The sequence below is a fragment of the Perca flavescens genome, chromosome 7 (assembly GCF_004354835.1).
Source record: "Perca flavescens isolate YP-PL-M2 chromosome 7, PFLA_1.0, whole genome shotgun sequence".
NCBI classification, from domain to species: domain Eukaryota; kingdom Metazoa; phylum Chordata; class Actinopteri; order Perciformes; family Percidae; genus Perca; species Perca flavescens.
Genome location: NC_041337.1, coordinates 31972738 through 31992275, shown reverse-complemented (window position 1 = coordinate 31992275; position 19538 = coordinate 31972738). Strand labels below are relative to the sequence as shown.

At 40.5% G+C, this 19538-nt stretch overlaps 1 protein-coding gene across 2 annotated transcripts in view; it reads left to right on the top strand.

Moving 5' to 3' along the window:
* Positions 1 to 491: 491 nt before the first annotated feature.
* The window catches only part of slco4a1 (solute carrier organic anion transporter family, member 4A1), a 39011-nt gene continuing 19964 nt past the window's right edge, over positions 492 to 19538 (top strand). For both annotated transcript variants that reach the window (XM_028583660.1, XM_028583659.1), the window contains exon 1: positions 492 to 638. The gene's annotated coding sequence lies outside the window, so the exon portion shown is untranslated. The remainder of the gene's footprint in view (positions 639 to 19538) is intronic.

Genomic DNA, 19538 nt, shown 5'->3' with positions numbered 1-19538 from the left:
TAATTTAAGAGTTCATTAGTGTGTTTTTATGTATTTATTTATTTACTGTTTTAAAGTTTAGTTTGGAAAACTAAAAATAGTGCCTCCATTTAATAATGAATTGATTTGTAAACCAATTTATGAGGTCCTGTTTTTGGGGGGCTTTTCTGCCTTTAATTGATAGGAGGGGGAAGACATGCAGGAAATCGTCACAGGTCGGACTCGAACCCTGGACCAAGGCATAAACCTAAGTATACGTGCGCCTGCTCTACCCACTGACCAACCCAGCCACGTGAGGTCCTGCTTTTAATGTACAATTATATTAAATAAAGAAATGCTCTATTTCAATTTCCATGTCCCTTGATGTCTTCCATAGCCTCTCCATGCAAACAATAATATGCATTTATTTGTTTTCTCATATTTATTTTTCTGTTCTGAAGCTAAAAGCTCATCTTCTCTGGTGGCACCAATCACCCTCCATACGGAAGGGCTTACACCGCGGTTACAACTCCTTCGCTCCCTAAAAGAAGGGCGCTAACCACTGTACAGCGTTGCAATTATTTCTACCACTTTTGTAACCTTTTTCCCCACAAGACACGTCACGAATGACAGAACGTTATGTGAGAAGAACGGACTAATACACGTGTAACTATTTCAAGGTAAGCCTCGTCATTTCATGTGATTTTTAAACTGAAGGATGCGCTCCGTGGTGCGGCTATAGTGCTCAGCATCAGCAGCGTGGGTATCCATCCATGTATTCACATGTCCAACGCTGAAACGGTTGCCTAAAAATACATTCACTCTGCAATCTGCAACATCTTTAGCTATACCAATCATGGGTGAACATTTGGTGACAGAAACGCTGCCTCTCTGTATCATTTCTCCGTATATCTATAACACTTGATGGGCTAAAGCGAACAAAGTGCTTGTTCATCAACAGCATCTGGTTGCATTAATCCCTCACATGGAGCTTTCTCTAATCCATGGCTATGCTCTGTCATACAACACTGTGCTGTTCCAAATACTGGAATGTAACAAACACACCGCAGTCTAGCTATAATTCAAAACAACGCTTCAATAGGCTAGGTCATGATTATTAGAAGAAAGTGATGACTCCTTCGTTCTTTGCAGTTGTATTGTTAAGTAAATTCAGAACAGAATAATGGCGAAATTAACGCAAATCACAGACATTATTCCCAAATCACACAGTGTCCGTGCCACGTGCCTTTGATTTGTTAATGGCTCAAATCGATTACCTATAGCCACAGCTGTGTGCTAACGCATTCCTCCATGTATGCCAGTGAAGCCAATAAGGGTTCCCATACAGGGATGGACCACTGCTGGGTTTCCCTCAAACCGATCCCTAATCATGTGATCATGCATTTTTTTTATTATTTTTTTATTATTCCATTAGACAGTTAAATTCACACCCAAAGCCCACACACACACACAAAAAAAAAAAAAAACAATCGTGGGTCTTTTCGAAGCAATGGCGCAATGTGTCTGTGTTACATCAGCTTCATGAAATGCACGTGCAAAACCGCTACAAGCCAGGACCGACATTTGTGGTGCCGTCTGTGTGTGTCGTCTGTCGCGTTCGCGCGTTCCTTCCCATAATACGCCTCACACCTGCGCCTCGGGGAGACTGACTGAGCATGCTTGATGGGCCTCATGATGTGATGCAGGAGACAGCAGATATGCATCACAGAACATCGGGGGAATTCCCAAACTGCGAGCGTCTGACTCATATGCGTTTGGAAGGAGTTAGATCTAATAAAAAAATTGATTTATAATCAAGTTGTGAGATGTGTAATTTATTAATACCCTCTATAGAGAGAGCCTATATGGTATTTCCCATATTAGTTAAGATAAACTTAGATCCCATTTAGACACATGCTCTTTAATTTGTGATGTTTCTTTCAGATAATAATAATAATAATAGCCTAATAATAGTACTTCCAGTCTTTATGCTGAGCTAAGCTAGCTGTCTCATTGCTTTAGCTCAACATTCAACAGACAGAAATGATCATTGCCTAATATCAACTCTCTCCTCTCAAGTAAATAATCGTATTTCCAAAATAGTGAACTATTCCTTTAAAGGAATACGCCACCGTTTGTTGAAATAGGGCTTATCACGGTCTCCCCTGGCTGTAGATAGGTGGGCCAACGCATTTTTTGTCTCAGTGCAAGTAATTAGGTTGTTTTCTTTGTCTTTTGTTGGCTCACTTTTACTCAAAACATGCTAACCGGCAACATAGGATTCCATTCACTACGCTAAGCTAACTAGTGGTGGCGCTGCCGGTGTTGCACCGGACCAAAACAATGCATGCACAAAAAATGCGTTGGCCCACCTATCTACAGCTAGGGGAGACCGTGATAAGCCCTATTTCAACAAACGGTGGCGTATCCCTTTAGGAAATGTATCTCCAGATGTCTTCAGGGCAGGTCAGAGAGACAGCATGGTTCTGGTTAGGAGACTAATGACGCTTTCCCACTGCTTGGGCCAGCTCTACTCGACTCGACTCGGCCGCGGTGCCAACGTCCTCCATTGCAGAGCTAGTATCGTCTCATGCCTGACTCCGGATTTCCACTGGATGCAGAACGGCTGCGGACCGGCTCCGCTGTGTGTCTGCTGCGTGCTCTGCCGTCCATGACTGACAGCTGTAGTCACGAGGACCCACAAAGTTCTCGCGAATTCACATAGAATAGAACCACAAAACCAACAACAGTTAGTTTCCGTCCAGAGGAGTAGAGGGGAAACAACTCTGTGCTGTGTTTTCAAGGTGTAGTGCAGGGAAATATGATCCGCCGTGAGCACTGTGTATTTTATTTTGAAAATTAACCGGATGTTTTATTTTGTTTCCGCACTATCTGCCGTGTGCTGAACTGCTGCGGAGGGCTGCGGACCGCATTGACTTTAATGGAAACTTAATGATTCCGCCGCTGTTCCGGAGCCGTTACGCAGCCGGTGGAAATTGGGGGTGAGGCGAGCGTGGCTGGTCGTCGTAGCGATGCCGCAGAAAACTGCCGTGACCTAACGCGACACACACACACACGCACACAGAACGTCGAAGGTGTGTTGTTTTTTACTCTCTGCAAGAAACATTTTGTTTCAAAAGAAGCTGGAGGCAGCAAAAAAAAATAAAACACTGTTGGCTGAAATATTTAAAAATGGCGGGTTTGTTCAGGACAGCCCTGTCTGTGGCTAGCAATGATGACGCAGTGATTAGTGACGGTTCTCTCCGACCAATCAGTAGTCTGCAAGTTTTCACGTCACCTTTTGGTATCGTCTCAGCTCGCTTGGAACCTCGACGGAGGTGATACTAAAATCACTTTTTTTTTTGTAATGGAAAACCAAAAAAGGCGAGTAGAGTCGAGGCGAGTCGAGCAGGTAATGGAAAAACGCCATAAGTCACTGTCCCTTTCCAGATATTAGCTTGTTGAGGTCCAGCTGGCAGACAGGAGTGGTGATAAAGGCTACCATGAGCTGCCATTTGTCTGCTGTGTGTGTGTGTGTGTGTGTGTGTGTGTGTGTGTGTGTGTGTTGACCAACTCTGTAAAATGTGACAAAATGAGACCAAATATGAGGAAACATTTCAGTTTAACTGAACTCGGTTCTATGTATTATTACTTGGGTTTTTGTTCTGATACCGGTGCTAAAATGATACTTTTAAATAGAACGGGACCATTAATTCCCGTCAGTGTTGTTTCTCCGACGACTCCAAAAGCAGCAGTGGCCATGGTGTCTCGCAAAGACACCTTTATTCTGAAACTGAATTCAACAACAAAGTGCAGTTAGTCTGCTCTGTGTCTTTAGCTGCAGACTGTTGTACGTCCCGATGTCGGAATCCTTTCAAGTGAAATACAGCCACACACTAGACCGTTTGGCTGACAGCATTTTAACCGTGTTTAATCCAGCTCCTAGGTAACTTTAGGCTAACGTTACCTGCTGTCCAGGGTCATGTTAACTAGCGTCACGTGCAGTGATGCTTCTGTTGCCTGTAACATCTGTTTCCGAGTACTCAACGGTGCTGCAGGCATTTAAGTGGCAACAAAATGAGGCACCAAAATCTGCATTGTCATTCCGTCCGTTAGATACCGGTTGTTAATGAACGGCACAGGGTTTCGGTAACCACTTTACAGCACACACAAATATTAATTTTCTATCTTTCCTTTAATAGAACATTTTGCACAGAACATAGAACATTTTTTTGTTCTATAAAATAGAACTATATAAATTACTTCTGGTGTGGGAAATTCACACACATCTAAAGTGCAATGTTAGAACCATTTCCTTCTTTTCACATCCAATATCCAACAAAAAAAATGTGATTTTGGTTTTTGGTGTTGTCCCTCCACGCCCTACTTTTTCCTTGCAGGTGTTGCATATTGCAATTTTGTTATCTTCTGCACACACGCTGAAGAATTTCCAAACAGCTGACATGTTGCAGGTTAATTCACGAGGTTCCCTAGCCTCTTGAGACCGTCCTGATCTCGCGAGCTCCAGTTTTCCACTCGCATATCAGTCTGGCATCTTGAGGTAGAGAAAATTTGGAGCCGTTAGCCAAATGACCGGGCCAATCAGCGTTGGTTTTGAGGTGGGTTAGGTGGTGATAGACAGATGGTTTATCCAATCAGCTAACCAGTATTTTCAGACAGCGGTCCGGGAACCTAAAATGGTGCCTTTTATTCCTAAATTCTCATTACACAAACGGCAAATATCCTTTCCCCGACATGTTGCTTGCTTGCTGAGCTAACGAGCTATGCTTTGCCTGCAGCAGCAGGGGCTTGTGGTTGTATTTTCATACGCTTCGTGGATCTGATTGGTTGATTTGGCCCGTCTATCACCAACATAGGTGATAGACAGATGGTTTATCCAATCAGCTAACCAGTATTTTCACCCCTTCCCAAAAGTTCTCCAACGGAAAGTTCCCAGATGGATATGCCGAGCAAATGCAAAGCGATCCATCTGGCGGAGTCAGGTTAGAGGTTCCCTACATGTGTGAGAATAGCGCGGACACGCGCTTCACACCGCGAGCGGGTGCGCACCACACACGGCGGAAAAGTTGAGAGAAAGGAAAAAGAGGCCGTGCTGTCGCGTCTGTGTGTGCGTGCGTCCTTGAGAACTGTAACTCGTATAACTTATGTTGTCAGTTAATTGTAGCATTGACCATGAAATCGGCATATGTCAGACTGACCTGCCGGACGCCGGTCATGGCCGAGCACGTAAAAACCGGCCAATTCAGGTCACCTGCCGGTCTATCGGTGCATCTCTAGTTATAAGTAGGCTTGGGTACAATGAACATTGCTTCCTTTTCAGTTTGAAGTAAAACCATAACGTTACACTTTTGTTATGTGTGAATATGCAGGCTTGTTTCACAAAAGTGAGCCACCTGTATACTACACTAAAGTCACTATTGAAAAGACCATAAAGTGTGTCTTTGTGGGCTGTCAACATCGACTCAGCATTTCCTGTCAAACCGCAAGAGACATATTAGTCCTGTCAACGGTTGAACTTCCTCTTCATTTCGTTTTCGGTTACACCTCACCACAGCTGCAACAAGCTTATCACTGACACCTCCATGCGCGATTTAATCCGTCAACAAAGGTGTATTATAATATTACACTGATTTGTGTGATGCACCATGTAAAAATCTCAGGCTGTACATATTATGCAACATGAGATTTTCATAATGACAGCATTGTGATTTCACAGGGAGTTCTCTTTAATTTGTGATGTTTCTTTCAGATAATAATAAAAGCCTAATAATGGCCTAATAATAGTACTTCCAGTCTTTCTGCTGAGCCCTGTGTTCCCACAGCTAAGCTAGCTGTCTCATGGTTTTAGCTCAACATTCAACAGACAGAAATGATCGTAGTATCAACTCTGTCCTCTCAAGTGAATACGCGTATTTCCAAAATAGTAATAGGAAATGTATCTCAGATGTCTTCAGGACAGGTCAGAGAGGTGGCATGGTTCTGGTTAGGAGACTAAGTCACTGTCCCTTTCCAGATATTAGCTTGTTGAGGTCCAGCCGGCAGACAGGAGTGGTGATAAAGGCTACCGTAAGCTGCCACTGGTCGCCGTGGTGATAAGCATTGTGCAGAACTAATGCAGTTTAAATGACGAGATTGTCTGACCCAGTTCACAGAAAACAGATGGGGGGGCAGAGCAGGATACAGGACTCACAAATATGCCACATGCAGCATCGTGCACATAAGTGGCAATTAAGTTATGCAACTTTTCAGCCATGAAATCTCAATGGCACCTACTGTATCATGGGTTAACATACCATGCTATAGCCTTACTATCTGTTGGCATATTAGTCTTTGCATCGTTTTATCCGCCAAGTCGGCTACCCATGCCTGTTGCAGTACAACCAGTGGGGTTCAAAACTGTTTCATCAGCCTCATTCAGCGGTGCTGAAATGATTTAACAAACCACTAAGGGACTGTATGAAAGTGATTGGGGTGGAGAATGGGGCTTAATCTTATATTTCGTTCTATTTAAAAAATTAAGACTTTCCCCTTATATGTAAAAATATAGCACGGCAAACGGTCACTTCTTTAAGAACTGTTAAATAAATGTTTATTACAGCCACAGAATGAGTGAAGGGAGCAACACATCGAGCAACTCTGTGACTGAAATTTTCACCCCACTCTGGATTCCAAATAATGAAACAAAATATGAAATAGATTGGAATGATGTTAAAGAGAGCCAAAGTCCATTTGTCAAATACATTGCACCACTTGCTACTAAATATTGAAACCTTTGGGATTTAAACAAATGCAAACAATGAATAATTTGTTAGCATACAAAAAGCTACAGCAAGGCAGTGCGGGTACTTTCGTCATCTTAATTTGGTTTAATCTATATCCATAAAATTCCCAAAAGCTCTTTTCTAAAGTAATTTTTAGTTGTCAACTATTAAATGAATCACCAATTATTTTGATTATTGATAATGTTTGATTTATCCATCCATCCATCTTCGTCTGCTTATCCGGTGTCGGGTTGCGGGGGGAGCAGCTCCAGCAGGGGACCCCAAACTTCCCTTTCCCGAGCAACATTAACCATGTTGATTTATTGATTTATTGTCAATAAACAAAACAGGGAGAATTTTCTGATGCCAGCTTCTTGAATGTGAATATGTTCTAGTTTCTTAACTTATGACAATAAACTGAATATATTTGAGCGTTGGACAAAACAACACATTTGAAGACATCATCTTACATTTCTTTTACATAATATACAGACCATATTAATAAATATAAATATAGTTTCAGCTCTACTGTGCTCCTTATTAAAGCCTAATTTAGACTGACTTAAGCTCATCTAGCACAGCACCAGCAACACAACGAGCAAAGAAATAGAGAGAGAGCTCATGTATGGAAAAGTGTGCAACGATGAGGTGTATATGTGGTAGAGATGAATAGCAAGAACAATGCAGAATACATGGTCCTGTGCACCACTTGTCAGTCACTGAACAGATATAGAAACATCACTTTTAATAGGACGGTTACGGTAACACTGCTGTCATATCTGTCCTCTGAAATAAAGGTACGAGAGTGGAGGCAAGTTCCTGAAAATATGATTAAGACCACATCCTCTCTTCACATTTAGCCTGCGGAGACGGATGAACCTTGTACCCTTTCAGATCAGAGTTTCCAACCGCGCTCTACGTGCACTTTAGTCTGTACTCATTCTTTTTTTAATGACCTTTTGGCTTTTTAAGGAAAATCAAATTCTAAATTCTCTGATTCTAGCTTGTGGATATTTTCGAGTTTCCTCTTTTAAAGTAATCTGAATATCTTTGAGTTGCGGTCAAAACAAAACATTTTGAGGACATCATCTTAGGTTTTGGTTAACACTGATTGACATTTGGGGCCTAATTTTAAGAAAAATCTTAGAAATGTGGGAACATAGGGCTATGGGAACATAGGGTCTAATTTTAAGAAAAATCTTAGAAATGTGGGAACATAGGGCTATAGGAACATAGGGCCTAATTTTAAGAAAAATCTTAGAAATGTGGGAACATTGGGCTGTGAGAACATAGGGCCTAATTTTAAGAAAAATCTTAGAAATGTGGGAACATAGGGCTATGGGAACATAGGGTCTAATTTTAAGAAAAATCTTAGAAATGTGGGAACATAGGGCTATGGGAACATAGGGCCTAATTTTAAGAAAAATCTTAGAAATGTGGGAATATAGGGCTATGGGAACATAGGGTCTAATTTTAAGAAAAATCTTAGAAATGTGGGAACATAGGGCTATGGGAACATAGGGCCTAATTTTAAGAAAAATCTTAGAAATGTGGGAACATTGGGCTGTGGGAACATAGGGCCTAATTTTAAGAAAAATCTTAGAAATGTGGGAACATAGGGCTATGGGAACATAGGGTCTAATTTTAAGAAAAATCTTAGAAATGTGGGAACATAGGGCCCAATTTTAAGAAAAATCTTAGAAATGTGGGAACATAGGGCCTAATTTTAAGAAAAATCTTAGAAATGTGGGAACATAGGGCTGTGGGAACATAGGGCCCAATTTTAAGAAAAATCTTAGAAATGTGGGAACATAGGGCTATGGGAACCATAGGGCTGACCCCGTTCAAACAAAACAAGTTTCTTCCCAAGGCTATTTTGCAGAGGCACCATGGCTCTGTCCGGCGCTTAACGCCGGCCATGACAATTGTGATTGGTTTAAGGAAATACCAATAAGCCAGAGCCTAATTATCCCCCTTCCCGGAATGCTGTGTAAGTAGACTCCGCAGCGCTGTGGAGGAAGCGAGACTAGCACCTTCATAACCTCCATGATTCCTTGGAAGGAGGTAGCATCAGCAGAGGTGCTGCTGAGGCTCAGTGCAGCTTCAGGCGGTGCAGACGGTCAGAGAGCACCAGGCTTCGCCTACTGCTTTCTAGGTCTCATCTCACACACGCACCATGGATGGCCCCTCTTGAACAAGTTGCCTTTCAGACTACGTCTACATGGTCTGAAATCCGAAGCCCCCTATTGGCTGGCTCTCTAGGTCATTTCTTCCAGTTGGTTTCACCACCAACAGGAGGCAGCAAAGGTGATGGAATCTGTGAGATGTAGGGCAGTGGGGGCTGATGCATGTCTGACTGTGTGTCTCTACGTCTGCAGTCAGACACATACACGTGTGTCTGTGTGTTATTTCACTTTTTATGTCTTTGTGTCTTTTAATTGTGCATATGAAATAAACATTTAAAAAAAGAAGAAATATACAGTAACATAAGAAAATGCACAGATGGGATGGAAAAAAAACCTGTACATGCTTGCCACCAATTTACAATTTTTTTTAATATATTTAAAGGAAAGAGAAGAATACTAATTACATACCAGAGAAGGGGCACTACAGATAAAAAACAAGGAAGAAAAAAACCTATTATTACAGTAACATTTACACTGCGTTCATACACTGTATCATAACTAAATTTACATGGTGCTGTACTCCATTAAGAAAAGATAAAGTTCCATACAACTGAAGCTCTGTACCTGATTGAAAACTGGCCAAGGTTAGTTCTGTAGAACTGACAGTATAGAAGATCAACAGATCTGGTGTGATGACCTAGTTAGAAAGAAATTGTGAAAGGAAACAGGAAATGAATGGTTATAAAATTGAAATACAAAAGTACCTATCTGAAGTGTATTGATGTCAAATATGTTAACTAACTCCAGGTTTGGAATAAAGGGGCAGTATGAGCATTCCGGCTATAGGTGACCATTTGAACACATTGTTTTTGTAATAACTTTATCCAACACAGAGCATGTTACACATAACATGTCAGCATTTGGCCTTTCTTGAAAAAAACATCAACCACATGTCAAACTCATCTTCAAGAATGATATGATCTCTTCTGTTTACGGTTTATGTTGCTAGTTTGCCTACTCATCCTACCACATTCAAAAAGCTTTAACGACTTTGTCTAATGCATAATTATAGAATATGCCAAGCATATGATTACGAATCATGTTCGGACAAAATAAAAAACAATAAAATACAAAATAGGTCTACACCTGGACAGATTATTTAGGGGCCCTTGGGCAACAACAGGCCACTGGGCCTCTATTAATGAATCTATTATTACAATTAGAGCTGAAATGATGAGTTGATTAGTTCATTAACAGACAATAACCTATTTTAATTGATTAATCCTTTAAATCAGTTATGCCAAATAAGTTTCTTGATCCAGCCTGTCACATGTGAGGATTTTCTGCTTTTCTATCATTGTAAGCTACCTTCTAAATCTCTGGTTCTGACTGTTGATCCGACAAAACAAGAAAATTGAAGACTTCACCTTGGTCTCTGGGGAACTATGATGGATATTTGCATTCACTGTTTTAAAACATTTTGTACCCTGATGGATTCATTGGAAAAATAATCAACAGATTTGTTAAAGATAATAGAAAGAATCTTTAGTTACCTCCCCTACACGCAATCTATGCTTTTTATCTGATGACAGTGACTTTGACTAAAGCTTAGCTTCTGCTTTATATCATCATCTTCCTGTTTTCTTTTGCCAGTTTGTGATAGATATTCTTATCTACGCTCACACTGCATGGACTTACTTCCTCATAACAATCTTGTAATTAATATTTATTCAAACAACAAATTTTTATAAATGCCTGGAAAACTGGGCAGTAATGGTCTTCTTGTACTTTCAGCTGTAGTTCAAGTAGAAGTAGAGTATGTAGTGGTTGAGACTCAGAGTACCTGCACTTCTATCACTCTCTGTTGCTATCTTGTCTTGTCATTTTGTTTTTGTGGAATCATAAAAGAGGATGGAGAGAAGATAATAAACAGCTGAGCAGACAATATAGTTGCTTCATTGCCATAGAGGTGAGGGGTAAATGAGCAGTACTATCTGTTGCCTGTGGGGCAAGTTGATGTTTGCTCTCTAATCTACAGCCAAGCAGAAGACCATTATTGGGTCAGTGCCTACTTTGTCCCATCCCATAAATTCCCCACAGTGGCAGTGGGGCCCAAAGGCCTGGATTAGCCTGCCTAATAAAACGGCTGATTACTTTACTGGGCAGACTGGAACTGGCTAGAACAAGAGATGGATGCAAATGACACTGATGGATGCAAATTGAATTTTTATAAACTATGAATAATGTATAAAAAATTAAGAGGGGGTAGGACAAGAAACGTTCTCAATGTCTTTCTACCCCTTTTGAACATGAACAATGTTATTTGAGTTACTTATTTGTTGCTTATATGTTGCTGAGTATCCTATTGGTTTGTTTTTTTTGCTTACAGGCTTTACTTTTTGTTTTAAAAATACATAGGGATGTCCTGATTGGATCAGAGCCGATATGGGCACTATAAGGGCATCTAGGGGTGATTGTTCAATGTCATCAACATTGCAGTTAGCACATGAAGCAGCATGAGGTGGAGATGACAAAGGGGCAACCTCTTGTGTTGTGCCATTGTGTTGATTTTACAAAATTTGATTGAAAAGATTTCTGCCATCTTGAATATAGCTAATTTTGGAATAGCTAAATTATTCAACTATTCAAGGTGTGCAGGCCTCTAGATTGACTGCATGTAGCTGTTGTAATGGGCATAGACTGCCCCAGTACTATGTTTTCAACCAGATGGTAATAGAATTTCACTTTTCACACCAATAGGAAAAAGCTTCTACAAGTGCTATTAGTGCTGTTTGTTAGTGCCGCATTGGATGTGGCCATATTTATGTAGATACACTCGGCTCTGCCGTCGCCACTTTGGGATGGACATGTTCTGACATAACCCCTATTGACTGCCAGTAAGATACACTGTTAGGCTATTACAAATGCATATTTAAAACTGTTTTATGGATTTCCATTTAATTCTGTGTAGATATTCATGGAGGCCGCTGCTGACATTAGTGGGTCCTTGGCATTTCTATTAGCACCAAGATAAGGTTGACAATATTGGTTTTAAGTAACATGTCTCAATTTTTGCCAGGATTTCCATGAAATCTTGTTGAGACATTCATGGTGTCCAAAGGATGGAGCCGAATGACTTTGGTTATCCAGTGACTTTCCCTGTAGCCACGAGCAGGACAGAGATTTTTCTGATCCAGTGAAATGTTTCAACATTTTGACATTCATGGTCCCCAGAGGATGTATCCTATCAACTTTGGTGATCCCCTGACTTTTCTTCTTGTGCCATCATAAGCTTTTGTGTGAAATATCTTGACAACTATTGGATGGATTGGCATGAAATCTGGTACAGACATGTATGTCCCACTCTGGATGAATCATAATAACTTTTCACTTAGTGTATAGTATTGTAGAGAACTCTTTGCCTATTCCAGCCATGAATCACTGAGTTCAGAAATGACAGCAGTGAAGCAGACCCATGAGCAGCAATTTGAATTTGGTCTGTACATTTTGGGAATTGAAGGAAGTAAGAAGGGGAAACTACCAAGAAAACAACAGATGCCTTGTTTAATGCCCATTGTCCATCCTCCACCCCCCATCTCAGGCATGCTTGCATTTGCTAACTGTTAGGCCGCTGATGAAATTAAACAGTGTGTCTTGTTGTTAAAGGACAACTACTTGTAGAAACTTCTAGTCATAATCCAGCCATGAAATACGCAGTACAGCATTGTCAGCCTTGAAGCAGACCCATGAGCAGCATTTTAAATTTGGCCTGTAAAACCCCGGAAAATAAACTACCCTGACCTGCAGGTGCATTGTGTATTGTGATTAATGAGGAAGTTGTGCCGCAGTCTGACAGTACTATTGGCTGAACCAGAGACACTTTGTAGTCATGGAAACAGGTACTGTAAAACACTTTACAGTGTTCATATATACAGCAGATGGGGATGACGTAAAGTTTGTCCTTTGTGTAAAGAAAGCTATTAAAACTAATCTGGAAATGCATAGGTATTTTAAAGTCCCAGCTGGACCGTCATTGTAAACTAGCTTAGGCTATAAATGCTGTGGTACAGTATGTTGCATTGATTCATACGATACGATATACCTTCATGTCCCCTTAGGGAAATTTGTTTTGGACTCAGCTGCACACATAAATCAATGCCTTGACCGTTGCAAAGAAAACATGAACAAACAATACAGCACCAACTGTACCAGTCACAACAACATCATCCTGTGGTAAAAACATATTGCACAAAACATATATTTCCCTCACCCTACAGTAAAACACCATATAACTATTGCACAATCTCTAACCCTGCACCACCAAACATAACAAACAGTGTTCCAGCCAATAACCGACAAGAAGGAGTTGGGGGTGGGGTTTGGGGGGTTAGTGCGCAGTAGGGAGGGGAGGGGTTTGGGATGAGGAGGAGGAGAAAGGGGCGAGCTAAGCTCCGTTTTGTCACAAGAAGTGACATCACCCAACATCGCTTAGAGCTCCTTTAAAAGTTTGACAGAGGTAGAAACAAATTAGTTTTTCAAATTGAGTTTTTTTTTTTTTTTTTTTTTTTAAACAGTTGAGTTTACAGTAAGGGACACTGTATCGTTTGGGTTAGGTTTGGCCCAGGACGGGCGCTGCAAGGTGCATGGGCACAAGGGGACCGCTGGTGTGAATAACACACTTAAAAACCTTCTTTAAAAAACAAGTTTGGTTATATAAAAGCTGTTCAAAAGAAAGTCAGATATTAAAAGCAGGTTAAAAGAACCACTGGACAGGACGGACAGCGGGAGCATACAACTTCAGTGTTTCCCACAGAATTAGATTCTATTTGCGGTCGTAGCTGTCCCGGGGTCGAGGGGTCCACGCGTGGAAAGAGGTGCAGAATTCTTATATTAATTGTACCACAAATATTTTGGCAACTTTCTATAACAGCTTAAAGGAATACGCCACCGTTTGTTGAAATAGGGCTTATCACAGTCCACTCTGGCTGTAGATAGGTGGGCCAATGCAGTTTTTGTCTCAGTGCAAGTAATTCGATTGTTTTTTTGTCTTTTGTTGGCTCACTTTTACTCCCAACATGCTAACCGGCAACACAGGATTCCATTCACTACGCTAAGCTAACTAGCGGCGGCGCTGCCAGTGTTGACTAAAACAATGAATGCACAAAAAATGTGTTGGTCCACCTATCTACAGCTAGGGGAGACCGTGATAAGCCCTATTTCAACAAATGGTGGCGTATCCCTTTAAGTAGAAAATCTGCCCACAGTCCCATCCTCAAGGCTATAAAGCTCTAAGACCCTGTTTACACGTACATGGTTATTTTTAGAAACGGTGACATTTCCCTTCATTTGTGCCCTTTGTTTACACGCAAACGGAGAATTCGCCTCTGAAACAGAGTCTTTCTAAAAACTCCGGCCAGGGTGGAGATTTTTGAAATCTTCGTTTGCGCGTTTGCATGTAAACTGAGACAAACGGACGTTTAGGCAGCCAAGAGAGAGAAAGAGGAAGTGATTCGTTGCTGTTGTTGCTATTTTCAGGATTCTGATTGGCTAACGTGGGCTTGAGCTTCTCGTTACACTGCCACCTACAGGTTTGGCATGCTCTTGGCTGCATTGACGGCATATATACACAGGTACGTGTAAACGAACACTTTTCTGAAAACTGACAGCTGTGCGCGATGTTATTTGGAGAGGTTGAAATGTTCGTTTATGAAAATAGCCGGCCACGTGTGTACATAGCATAAGCGTGCAGGGGCAGTTACAGCACACAATGTAATCTTTCAACAAACAAAAAAAATCATAAATTTGCTCTTAGACAAAACAAAAGATAAGTTGTAATTCTGTTTAACAGCCAGATGCTCTTCACCGCTTTGTGACCTTCAGAATGCATGACAAAAAAAGGAAACTTAAATGTTACTGTATATGTTGTTAACTTGTTGAACACTTGAACATGTGAAAACATTTGCAACTTACCCAATTACCCTAGTGGGGATTGTTCAGTGTCTCTTACACATAAGTTGATATTGACTAGCAGGTGATGTTAATGTGACATCATGGTAACCTCGACAACGCAGCTGATAACGTGCTAATGTTATGTCCTTACTAGCTAACGTTAGGCGTCCGTGTTGGAGAAATTGTTCCATACCAAGGTTTTTTCCTGGCTCAGAATTGGCCTTAGGGGTGACACATATGAAGCGGGGGTCTGTGGGTCCTCCCCCAGGAAATTTTGAGCGTCAAAAACTTCATTTCCTGCATTCTGATACATTTTCAGGCACAAATTTATGGTGAAAACATCATAATTTATGTCGAGGAAAACACAAAATTCCGCAGGTAACAATTCAAAATTTGAAATGTAATGGTATACTGTTTAATGCTGTAAGGGGAGGGTTACTTTTGCCTACTTCACTCAGTATTTAATAATGAATCAAGTTTTCCTCTCGTCTTTAAGTCTATTTGTATCTAGTATGTATTTCATTTTATGAATTGTATTTCAGTTTTTTATTTATTTATTTATTATACAAGATAATCTAATAAGATCTAATATTGATGTCGGTTGTGGAGAAGCGGCATTTTACATTGGTTTATTCTGTGTGAATTAAGCTTGTTTGTGTCAGTTAAATGGAGAAGGTATAAAATGGAAGATTGAGCAAGTTCTGTAGTGTGCCTGAATCTGTTTGACTGCTTCAGTTAATACAATGACACATGATGGAGCAACCCAGTCTCACGTCAGTTCGTGATGGCATTACGAAATTAAATCTATTAGAACGTGATACCATTACGTTATTGTGAAGATTTACGTGTTGGGGTCACGTTTTTTATACTAATGTATTTCAATGAGAAGCATCTTACGTAATCACAGCACAAAACTTTCTGCCACTCGGCTGCAGCAGAGAAGCTGGATACAGCTTTGATATTATTGGTATTTTTAGCCCAATAATCATGCTATCTTTCTCATATCGTAGCCTACTGCTCTGTCTTATTTACTGTAATATTTCACCGGTAATAAGACCGAAATAATATTATTAAAATAAAGACATGCATACCTTGATAACAGCTAAATACATGTTGAAAGATGTAGCGTTATAGTTTTAAAAATATCAATAAACAACAAAGCAATCCAGCTTCCCTGGCCGAAATAGACCAAAATAATAACATTAAAAGAAATACATATAAACCGTGATAGGATCTGGTGAATAAATGTTGATTAAAACAGTGATTATTGGGCTAAAAATACCAATAATATCAAAGCTGTATCCAGCTTCTCTGCTGCAGCCGAGTGGCAGAAAGTTTTGTGCTGTGATTACGTAAGATGCTTCTCATTGAAATACATTAGTATAAAAAACGTGACCCCAACACGTAAATCTTCACAATAACGTAATGGTTTCACGTTCTAATAGATTTAATTTCGTAATGCCATCACGAACTGACGTGAGACTGGGTTGGATGGAGACATTAACTTCATAACATGTGCAGGGTCAACAAAGGATACATGGACAATGCTGCTGGAGTTTAGTTTAGGGCTGTATGCTTTTTTCTAATTTAGGTTCAAAGAGCTGGTTCCTAGAATTACATCAGTGCCCGGTTCAAACAGGGTTGCACTGAATCATAGCTCCGCTCCAGTCTCACAATTTCTCACTACTTATTGTTTGACCGAAGGGATTTTCTGCTACGGTAAATATGGTTTTCTTTACAGAAAAAAAAAAACTGATTCCACTTCACTCATTGTGGTGAGATCTCATGGCCTTAGCAGTGTATCCAGACACCAGAAGTTTTGAGTAAGAATTGACAGATTGAGACTTTGTCTACATCTGTTGTTTCTTAAATGTGTAATAACCACATGAGAGGCTTCCCCTTGATACTTCAAAAGCCTTTGTTTACCACAGAGGAGGAACGGTCTTCCAGTCCAAAGCAAATAAGTTTCTGCTGTGAAGATAAAGGACCCTGTAGATAGGGCAGAGGCCATTGCTTATTAATATTACAACTCCTCCCTCTGATCTCACTTTGAAAACAGAAATGAAAAGGGCGAGATAGAAAATTAGATGGGAATGATCTAAGAAAAAACAACCCATTGATAACTTTGAGAAATATTTGGCTTTGTTTGGTTCATAAGCACTCAGGGACAGAAAAACAAACAGTGGGACAGCAGTGTATTACTTTACCATAGTGCATTGTTAACAGAGTACCCCGGTTCAACTTTTTAGACACTCCTACCTCTGGTCACATCATCATCACCTGATAATGATTTGCTTGCTCTCTCCTCCCCTGCCTCTCATGATGAACCTACTCACAACCTCCTTACAAAGCGGGAGAAAAATTCATTTGGCCATTGAAGAATAGATTTTGTAGAATATTAGCAAAAGGCCTTAAGCTATGTTGACCTTGTTTTCTCTGTGAGTGATAAAACTGGTATGTATTGTGTAAGGTGTACTGTTTCACAGGAGTGTCTTTTGTCCGAGGAAAACATGTTGGCGCAAGAGGAAGTTAGGATAGGTGACACACAAGATCAAGATGCCCAAAGTGGTTCAGTTGCCTAGCAAGGAAGTAGAAAGTAGAAGTTGTGAAGGCCTTGCGACGGCCTTGCGAGATATCGCAGTTGGAAACAGGATGCCCGGACCAGGTGCAGCTGATTGCAGCGGCATGCACCGTTGCGAGGAGGAGGAACCTGAAGAAAATAAGAGAGAAGAGCAAAGATAGGTCGGGGCCAGACTCCGAAAAGACCTTCAAAGGGCGCTGTTTTTAAAATCCACATTCAAACACACAGTGGTCCACAAGGGCTCAACACATCCCACTGGTGGTAAAGCAACCCCCTGTGTTTTCTGTGGCGTTGACTTGCATTTTGGCGCAGGCTGTACCGTGTTGTGTCAGCAGATGCCAGACAAGCACCGTGGTGCGCTGAACCTCATGCATAAATTGTATTTTGCTTGCAATATAATTTACTAAAGTTTTGTTATATACCAACTGAACGAATTCTGTGTATTGATTTCTGGTCTGCCATTCAACGAAAACAACTTTAAAGAGGTGACCAATTGGAGTCAGAAAGACATCTGGCGTCTAGGGCCAGACCAGAACCGGTCAAAAACCTTCACCATCCATCAACCTTTCAATTAAACATGATAAGATTTTAATTGGACTTAATGCTCTGGCTTCTCTCCCAAACCTTATTATTCGTACTTATCATGAGCGATCAGCTGGATAGACAACGGCTCACAGCAGCATGGTTGGATAGTCCCATTCATTTTGTGTTGTACAGCAAACAGCTTTGCTTGTCAGGACTCTCTGGTATTCTGTACTCAGTGATAATCATGCGGAATAATGAGATGGCGTAGCTTGCCACCAACCCTTTTACAGACTGCTTTTTAGTTTTCAGTGCTCAACGTTGCAGTTATTAGTTGAAAGAAAATAGCCGTGGCAGTGCAAGAACATTTCATTCTGTGCACATGAAATAAATATCAGCTGTTTTAAGCGGTATGGAGCTTAGCAGTGTGTGGTTCCAGAAGTGAAAATCCCATTCATTTTCTCCGTAAGGACTTTTAATTATTACCCATAATGTAAAAACCATCCAATGTAGACTTACCACAAGCTACGAGATTGTGAAACTATGCTTTATGCCCCTGTAGAAGCCACAATCCGTATGAAATCCACCTTGTTTTATGAGCAATTGAATGGGGAGAATCGTTTATGGAACTGGAGCCGTTCAAAGAGTGGGCGGTCACTGTTGAGCTCTATGTACGTATGTCTGTAGTACGGTAGATTCTTAAAGCTGCAATAATAGATTTTTGTCCACAAACTGTCAGTTGCAGCCACCCCAAATCACCACCTTATACTTTATGCCTAACCTGTCAAACAGATCTACATCTGGCAGACCTGGATCAAAAATCCATTAGCATGAGCAAACATGTCGTCAGTGTCATCACTGGATGGCTGTAGAGGCTAGATAAATGTAGTGATCAAGACATAATGATACAAATTAGGACTGTCACTTTTAGAAAAAAAATCTACTTTGAATAAATGCGAACAAAGATGTAGTCAGCTGGCATGGCAAGTAACCTATTAGACCTCAACAGTGTGGTTTCGTAAGTAAAAATCCCATTCATTTTCTTCATAAGGATTTTGATAATTAGCCATAATGTCTAAACCATCCAACGTAGACTGACCATGAGCTACAATGTTGTGAAACTATTTTATTTTTTTACTATTATTTATTTATTTATTATTATTATTATTATTATTATTATTATTATTATTATTATTATTATTATTATAGTTTATGCTCCTGTAGAAGCTAGATGTCCATTTGAAATCAACCTTGTTTTAAGAAAAGAACATGTTTTATTAATGGAAAAATACTACCTTAACCACAATCCTAAGCGTGACAGTAACGTCTCTGATTGCTGGAGCTCGCTGTGACCATGGAAATCTTTACCGCACCCGCCAACGGCTAGAGCTGTACAGAGTCTTGTACCTTTGCCTTTTTTGCTGTTTTCAAAATGTTATTTTGCGCCAAATCAAATGTTTTGTGGTCACAATTCACTTTGGAGCTGGTTGGCTTTGTTCCAGACTTAAAACTCTTTAGCATTTATTGAAACGTCAATGGAGATATTGAACGGGGAAAAACACGTCCGGAACCAGAGCTGTAAAATAAGTGGGCGGTCACTCTTGAGCTCTATACTAAAAC